This window comes from Glossina fuscipes, unplaced genomic scaffold (assembly GCF_014805625.2).
Source record: "Glossina fuscipes isolate IAEA_lab_2018 unplaced genomic scaffold, Yale_Gfus_2 155, whole genome shotgun sequence".
NCBI lineage: Eukaryota > Metazoa > Arthropoda > Insecta > Diptera > Glossinidae > Glossina > Glossina fuscipes.
In genome coordinates this window covers 365,732-374,879 of record NW_023998498.1, presented here as the reverse complement: position 1 = coordinate 374,879, position 9,148 = coordinate 365,732, and positions in this window count along the sequence as shown.

Here is a 9,148-nt window from a genome sequence, read left to right as displayed (position 1 = left end):
CAAAATCATCCGAGGAACCATTAAAAGAAACATGAGAGGGATATGTGGAAATTTTTCTTTTAGAGTTAACAAATTTAAAGAAGAATTTAGGATTAGCAAACAGAGAGGATTTAATGGACTGAAGGTATCTGCAGTAATAATGATGGTTGAGGGAGTTAAATCTATGCCTCGCCACCGAGTAAGCGACAAAGTCGAGCGCAGACCCACTTTTCGAATATTTTTTGAACAGCGAGTTTTTTCTATTCTTGTGATATTTAATTGTCTTATTAAACCACGGGCGACACCTGCTTCGAGGTCGACAATGCTTGATCGGAGCAGATGCAGCAATAGCTAGATTTAATGTATTGTAGAACGATGGCAATAAGCTTTCAATACTACCGGTTGAGAAATCAAGCGTCAGTTGTGAAAGACGATGTTTTAGTAATACAATATTGATTTTATGAAAATCATAATAATTATTTAAAAAAGTTTGATTTGGCACATTAAGGCATTTCAACAAACCATTATTAATATGATGAAAGGAAATGCATATTGATGGATGATAAGGACCCTCAGGTAAACTAAAAGGTGGACAACGATTTACGTAAATCTCGGAAAAATTGGCAAAGCAGTCTACCATTACAATTAGGGATACGATTATATTGACCCAAATTATGATCAAACAATTCACTAAAGAACACAACAGCCCTATCAGACATTGAAGTAGGAACCAAACAGCCAGAATTATCTGTGCTACACCAAGTGACTTGAGGCAAATTGAAGTCACCCAATGCAACGACCATATCAGTGGGTCTAGACCGCTTGGCCACTTCACAAACGAGGGAAGCGTGTTTCCTGTAAATGGAGATATCGGAATTTGGGGGAATATAGGAGCAGGTTATAAATAGCTGTTTATCAGGCATATTCGCACGAATAGCGATAAATTCAACGTCAGGAGAAGTGGGAAATTCAATTAAATTGGACGAGACTGACGCAGATATGGCAATTAATACACCACCACTAATGCGATTCACTCGATCATTTCTAAACACTTGGAAAGAATTATGAAAAAGTTCCGACGAATGAAGATCGGGTTTTAGCCAAGTTTCAGTAAAGGCCAAACAGAAAAATTCCGTGCTCACTGAATTTAGAAAAGTGGAACGAAGTTTCGAATTTAAGCCCCTAACATTTTAATAAATGAGAAATAGTGGGCCTGAAGAAACAATTAGTTTTTTGAAAGCGACAAGACTATTGCCTTGGTATTACGGGCACGATCTCGAGGGATAAATTCCTTAATTGAGGATCCTACTGGCCACAGTGATTTGTTTAACAACGTATAACTGTTTTCAGTCGGACCTAATATTTTAAAAGAGAAGATTGCCCTAGCTTGAAAAGATGCTAACACGCTTTAAGTTGACTTATGGGACTTTCGTCGCCAGATAACCTTTTATGTTATCCACCGATGTTTCAGGTGCCAGTCTTGACACAAATATTGCTTTTCTGGGAGGAACTTCCGTCAAGCAAATGTCATTATTTGGAACAGGAGGGGGGTTCACAGTAGGAGAGTTTCGAGTTGGGGAAAATATAGATGGGGTTATCGCCCTTGTACCGGCAGCTTGTGAGACTTGCCCAGTCTGGTGACCAACATTCACACGCGAACAGCCAGGAGGAGAGGTTGCTTTATTTTTCTCTTCATTACTTTTAGGCGATGGCGTTTGATTAGAGTGAGTTGCGGCTCTGGGCGGTGATACCCTTGCCACTTCGGCGTAGCTTAAAACCGATGGACTTGCCGGTTTGTTTGTAACTGTTTTGCTACCAACCGACTCAGCAATATCGGAAACATTACTGTTCATTTTAGAGTTAGAGGGAGCGGTAACTTGTACCAAGATTTGGGGAAACCCAGAGGTGACGTCCCACACGCTACGCTACGAGTAGAAGATGAGTGTCCAATAAAGCGACACTCATCAAACCTAGACTTAATGAGCTCCAACTTTTCTCACAAGGAGCCGAGATTTCTACTCAATTCCGAGAAATCATAACGGGTCTCCGTGAAAAGTTTATAAAAGTCAATGTTCCGCTGCCTACAGTCAGGACATGACCATCTTAAGCCTTTAGACGGATCACCGACTGCGTCAGCAGCACGGCCGAGAATACCTGCACACTTTGCATGACCAAAGCGCTCGCAGAGCCAACAAGAGACGAATCTATCAGAATTCGGGCCTGATTTCGCCCGACAAGGGACACTCCATGTCCTGTCAAAAAGACAGTTGTTGATTATGAAGAACAGACACACAAATCACAAAAAAAAAATTCTGAACATAAAAATTTATCAACCAATTTGTGCAAAACTTCTCTGTTAGGTTGACACTGTAACGAGAGATCACTAGCAACACAAACTCCAAACAGCAAAAAAATAACAGAGAAAAAGAGAGAAAACAAAAAAAAAAAAGAGAGATTTTTATCAGAGCTCAAAATTTTTGTTTGCAAAAATCAAATGAATCAAAGCGTAAAAGAAAAATATTTCTTTTACTTTGAATTCACTCACTTTCTTCTCAAAGTATATTATAAAATCACACACTATAAGGCAGAATAGCCACGAAATTCAACAAAAAATTAAAATTTTAATTGCCGAAATAAAATATATACGACTATACCGCGCGACAGAGTTGCCAGACTTGAATAGAAACAATAATTTCCATCTTCTTAAACAGAGTTCTCGTCCAACTCAAGGAACTTACAATTTTACGTAATATTCTCCGGTACGAGGTATCGATTGCCGTGTTACGTAGATAAACCGTATAGGCTATTCAGATTATAATGACTCACTTATGCCTGCATCAATTAGCCGACATATGTTCATCTCAACTAGCATGACACTGATGTCATGCCATTCTAGCGAGGGATATATGACACCGTTAATTGTTAACCCATTTGAGCATTTTCAAACTGGGTAAATTGCCACATCAGATGCGAGTTTTGTAGACTGGGAGATGATAAACAGTCAAATTATGAGGTGGAATAGAGTCGGAGTCTGTGGTGTTGTTCTTTGAGTGCCATGAACTACACAGTGGGAGGTAACGCTGTTTCTTTTCCCAAACTGCTATGTTTCACTTTTTCAGATAATTCAGTTTTTTTTTTTTAATATAATTCACTTTTTGTCACAGTTTTTTTTCTCTGTTTACGTCAACTCTCTTCTCTTTCTTCTTCTCGTAGTTCTCTAACCAATTTTCTTATAGAATCTTGAAATTCAAAAGCCCGTTTTGTATTAAATTACTTTTTCACTTATTTAGAAATTATTCGTTTGTTTTGCTTTCGCCAGATCAGGATTTATCGAGAAATATTTTATAAAATTTCCTAAAGACTTTCCATTTCTATGCGGGAATATTTGAACAAATTTTTGTTTGAACCCAGAGGCGTTTTTCTTCACAAAAGAAAATAATGGAGTCCGTTTATTTTCAGGAAAAATGCAACACTCAAAACAGACTTTAGGGTTTTGGTTGTTCTTTATGGCTTTCACTCGTTCTCGAAAAAATCACAAAATCTTTGCAGTGCTTGAGATCTGCTACGCATATCCACGCAGTCGTACAGGAATTTGTAGTATCCGCAGACCCTCTCTCAACAGTTTAAAACGTTTCCGTGCTTTTCACAAACTTTTCAATCCTTCCTTTTTTATTTTATTATTAATTGATATGAATTAATTTGAAAATCTTTTTATGCAAAAAATTATTAATAGCTAATTTTTTTCTTTTCTTCTTTTCAGGATATATAAATAATTGTTATTATATTATTATAGTATTTATATTATTTATATTATTTATATTAAAATGGTGTTCATCTCTGACGTAATATTTAGCGAAGTATTAAAGAAATACCTAGAGTTGTGGGGTCTGAATAATAAACATAATCTATGTTTGAGAAAATATGGGAAGGAGTTAGCCAACGAATTGACGGATAAAGCAAACACAACCATAAATATAGGAGATGTCTGTTTAAAATAGATTATAACTAGAAAAAGCCTGAATGGCTTAAACAAAAAATTGAAAGGAACACGCTGTACGAGGAAGGGCGCGTATTTGTGGCACGCGCACAAATTACGATCAGAGTGTGCTGCCAATAGGATAACAACGGAAATATTAGGGAAAGACCCGTCGAGATAGAGGGCGAAATCATAACGATTGAGCCAGATACTGAGCACATTGTAGACTGTAATCTGTCAGTTAGTGAAGATTTGTTGGGATTTTCTGAAACGGAGAACGAACAGACTAAAGAACGGATGGACGTACAGACGGACATACAGAGAGAAGAACGACCATTATCTAAAAAAGCCCAAATAGGTATAATTTAAGGAACAGAAAGGACGAGGGACCGACAACATCGGCGGAAGCAGCGCGGAGGGGAAAGAGCGACGCCTTAAACCTGCTGCACACGAAAATGAAAGCCAGGAAGTTCAAAGAGCTGATAACCTAGTGGACGTGGAGGCGCAGGGGGAAAATAGCAGAAGTATTGAAGCCGCTGAAGGCCAGGAAGTTAAAATCCTAATAAACATCGCGGCGCTGAGGTAGGTCGTGGGAAGGTTAAATCCTCACGACAAAATTGTGCAGGTACACTTCGACGCAGCGTCCACAAATGAGGAAACAAGATATGCTCGGACCGAGGATATACTTTATGGTTGCGCCTACGACGACACAAAAGAAGTTAGAATAACGGAAGAATACCGAACAGTACTCTTCTTCGGTATACGTAGCCTGCTGACAAGTTTCAATGTGTTGATCATCCCCACGCCATAACCAGGTCCAATGGAGCTCCAAACGAACTGGACAGATGTTTAAGTATCGCAGAGGAGACCGGCCTAGAAGTGAAAGCAGTAGTCTGCGATAGAAGCAAACCAAACCCGCAAACACTGCCAAAGTTTGCAAACGGAAAGTACCAACGGAAGCGAGCTGACGGTACCATTTATGCGAGACAACATCTGTTCGATTACATACATCTGCTGTATGGAATTCACGATAAGATGACAAACAGCAATCAGTATGACCTGACCTCCATCACCAAGGCAAATGCAGGAAAAACTGGCACCTCAAATTACTTAAAGAGGAGAGGTGCATACTTAATAAACACTTCTGCTGGATCGTTCAAAGAATTAATGCAGTTATTAACTCCCGCAACAGTGGCAAACTTGGACGCCGCTGTGAAGCGCAGAATTATTCGTGAAAGAGAAGAAATACGAACATACGAAGCCACCGCTGCTCTGACTGAATTGTGCGCAATCATGCATAGGGGCAAGATAAGCAGCGCCGAAATGAAAGAACAGAAAACGTTTCTAGCGGAAGTGAAAACGCATTTAAAAGCTAACTTCCAGACGGCCGCGGTGACTGACCCCACCTTGAACACCATCGACAACTTCATGGAAGTAATGGATGGCCTGCTGGAGGCTTACCCAGGCATAACTATCCACGCCTACAGGGTAAGCCAAGACCTCTTGGAAAATTTTTTCTGCAAGATGGCGCCAGCCAGGAAAAAGAAAACAAGACAGGTGGAAGATGTAATAAAGCTGGGCACCCGCCTAATGAAACGGCAACTAGAATTTTGGGGAGGCGGATCCAGAACTGTTGGCGATTATGATCTCATTGAAAAGCTGGATTACACGACACCAGCCCAAGCCGAAGATGAGTTTCTGCTATACGGCCTGAATGGGGTGCCATTCAAAGTAGCTGCCAAACGGCTAACCGTAAACGAAAAAGAATACTTCAGGCTGCTCACAGGCTGTGGAATAGCGCAATATATTCGTGAGCAGCTAAGATGCCAAGCATGCCTAGACGACCTAACGCTGAGGAAGGAAGAATCTTGCTCCGAAATTGACGGCAAACTAGTCGCCAATGACCCGGAGCTCAACGCCATAACAAATTAAAACTTCATGGCGAACTATTAGAACGTTACCAAAACTTTATTTCTCAGGCCTTTTATTAAGACATGGTGGAGTCTCATTAGCAAAATCATTGAAAGTCGGACATTAGATTTCCGACATTTCTGGCGTATTTATGTCACTATTCAAAACCCAATTTTTTTTGCACCTTTTCCCCGTTTTATTTGTCGTTTTTTTAAATGTCGCTGCGGAATTTTTAGGTACGCTTGTCACTCCAACATTGGATTCTAAAGCGTCTTCATTGTTTCCACACCGACAGCGGTGGTCTCTTTCAAGTTATTTTCACTTTTATTTTCAGACCTGATCGTACTCTTCCAATTAGAGTGATTATGGAGTTATTCCTTTGATGCCGAGAAAGCTAAAGTAAATAGAGATCATTTGCTTCTTTTCTCTTTTTGATGATATTGAGCGCTTAATATTTTTCAGTTAATTGCGAAATCAAAAGAGCAAGGAAATAGTGTATAAAACGTAAAATACATCTAAAGTGAATGATAACGAAGCGGCATTGGATATGTGGGCTCTGGGTTGCATTCTAAAAGAATTGTTATCGCATAAGCCCTTATTGCCCGACAAGATAGAAATAGCTCAGCTTGAACCGATTGTTGGCCTATTAGGGACTCACTCAGAAGCCAGATTTTCCAAAAATGCCAGCCATACAAAATTTCACTCTTAAACAACAGCTCTACAACAATCTAAAACCAAAGTTTCAATATCTATCAGCGGCAGGTTTAAGACTTTTAAATTTTCTCTTTATGCTACAGAAGGCATGGCCACCTTGGAATTACTATTTACCAAAATACCCATTAAAACGGAAAAGCAGACATTGAAAAGTCTCGATATATATTCTAAAAAGCAATTTATTAATGCTAAAGAGGAAATCTGCAAGGTACAAGTTCAAAAAGGTCGGAATAAGTTGCAAGAGTTCTATATATATTTTTGATTATTTTTTTAAAGAGTTCTGTTAATTGTTTCCCCTTTAGTTTCAGCTACGAGTCAATTGTTGCCGGATACCTTTCAGGCTTGGCACGAAACGTCCGCTACCTTAATAAAAACCAATCACTTATTATAACGAAAATCTCCGATCTACAGCACTCCGTCCAAGAATTATGGAAAAATTTCACGGAATATCGCCTCTCTATGGAGGCACAAAAAAGCTATGAGAAAGAGAAAAAATTGGTAGCTGATTTCGGAGCTAAAATAGAGACCATTGCTACAGATGTCGAAAGCATGAAAGATCATTACAATGGCATTAGTGAGAAGCAAGAAAACCTACAAACAGTATTTAATAACTTAAAGGCAATTGGTTATTAAGAAGTCAGCATTTGGGGTTTGTCATGAAACTCTTTTTCTTTCCTCGCCGCGGAGGATTTAAATCTTTTCTTTAGACAAAGAAAAAAAAAAATAAAAAAAAAATTCACAATAGAAGGAAACGTCGCGTCGGTTGTCTAGCGTCCGTCTGTCCACCGTAAGTCCGTCTGTCACCGTCTGGAGTCTTCCCTAACGTGCCATCATATGCACACCCTCCCCTTTTTCCAGCCACAGCGGTGGCAGCGCGCGCTTAGCCACGCATTGGGGAAGCAAACAAAATTAGATAGCTTAAAAATAACTTACAGTACAAGTATGGTGGTGGTGGTGATGGTGATCGTTCACTTGATGAATATCATCACTTTCACTGTCGGCTGCAGCTATCACAATGCTACCAATAAGCTGTTGCTGTTGTTGTTGCTTCTGCCGTTCTACTGGTGAATCTTTAACAACTGCGGGCGAATGCTTCGCAGGATAACCAAAGGCTGAGAATGGTTGATGTGACACCCTATCGGTAATTGTTGGCTGTTGCCGTAAACGCTGTTGATAATTAACACGTCGTTGTTGCTGTTGCTGTTCACCTTCTTTTGATTTTATTTGTTTCTTCTGCACTATTTCCGTTACTCCTTAATTAATTCTGTTTTCTTTATTTTTTTTTTTTCTTTTTTAATAGACAGAAAAAGTCTTCCGATCTCAAATTTGAATGCCTGCGAGAAATGTACCTCTTTTATTACATTTTACATTTTTGTTTTTCAGATCTTTTTATAATCATATAACGTGTTCTCAATTTTAGAAATCTCATCAAATTATTTTTCTTTTGCGCTTCTCACTTTAATTGTCACTCTAACTTCACTTGTCCCTTTATATGTAGCGAATTGCCCGATGGGAAAAGAAAACTGTACACGTTTGTAACCAAAATTTATTTCGTTTTAGAAAAAAAGGAATGCACACGAATATTAACAATTTTACTGATTTTAAATCAAAATAACTCCAATTTCTTCTGAAATTACCATTGTCTTATAATAAATTTTCAGTTATTTTTACTGCTTTAGACCTTTAGACCTTTAATAAATTTCGGGATCTTTAATGGTTATTGCGCAAATGACTTCTAATGATTGATGCTTCGTTTCTAATCCATATGTGCCGAATAGAGAAAACATTTTGTTAATTTTTGCTCCTTAATTTTTTTTTGTTTTTTTTTTTTTCTTTTTTTTTTTTTTTATTCTTTTAATTGCTTTCAGTTGTTTACATTTTTGTTGCTTTCGATTTCTTCTAGGCTTGCGTATAAAATACAATGTTTGAATCTTTTTTGATAATTATTCATATGCATGGGTTTGAGGTATGCAACACAAACTTATGTCTAGAAATTGACTTTTGTTAGTAAAGTTCTTTCCTTGAATAAATCTTCATATGTACGTAGGTGCAATAGCACACAATGGGAAGTTTCCTTTTCTTCATTTTGGAATCGAAAAAAAAAACGCGAATCTCCATCACATCAAATTGTACTTCTCCAACGTTTCCCCCTTTTTTTTTGTCTATTTAATTACAATTGCATTATTTGCTTAATGAAGGCAAAGTAGGGAAAACCAACAACCCATACTCTTTGATATCACCTTTTTCACTTAAACACACAACAAATAAAAGGTAAGCACTATGTGAAATGTTAACAGAACTGCTGTAAATAACAAGAACCGCACTCAGCGAGAGCCTGACTCCGACTGACTTCAACTCAGAACTATCCCCTCTTACTTCAATTTTTGAAACGCAGACAGACTTCTCCTTTTTACTTCATTTCCCTCTTCTTCTTCCTGTTGCTCTCTCTCTATAACGGCTTGCCGTTACTCTCACAAGAGCAAGCATAGATCCCGCAAAATAATACGATTTTGCCCATGCTTGCAAGAGCAAAAGGAAAAAAAAGGAGTACCGCAAAATCATACGATT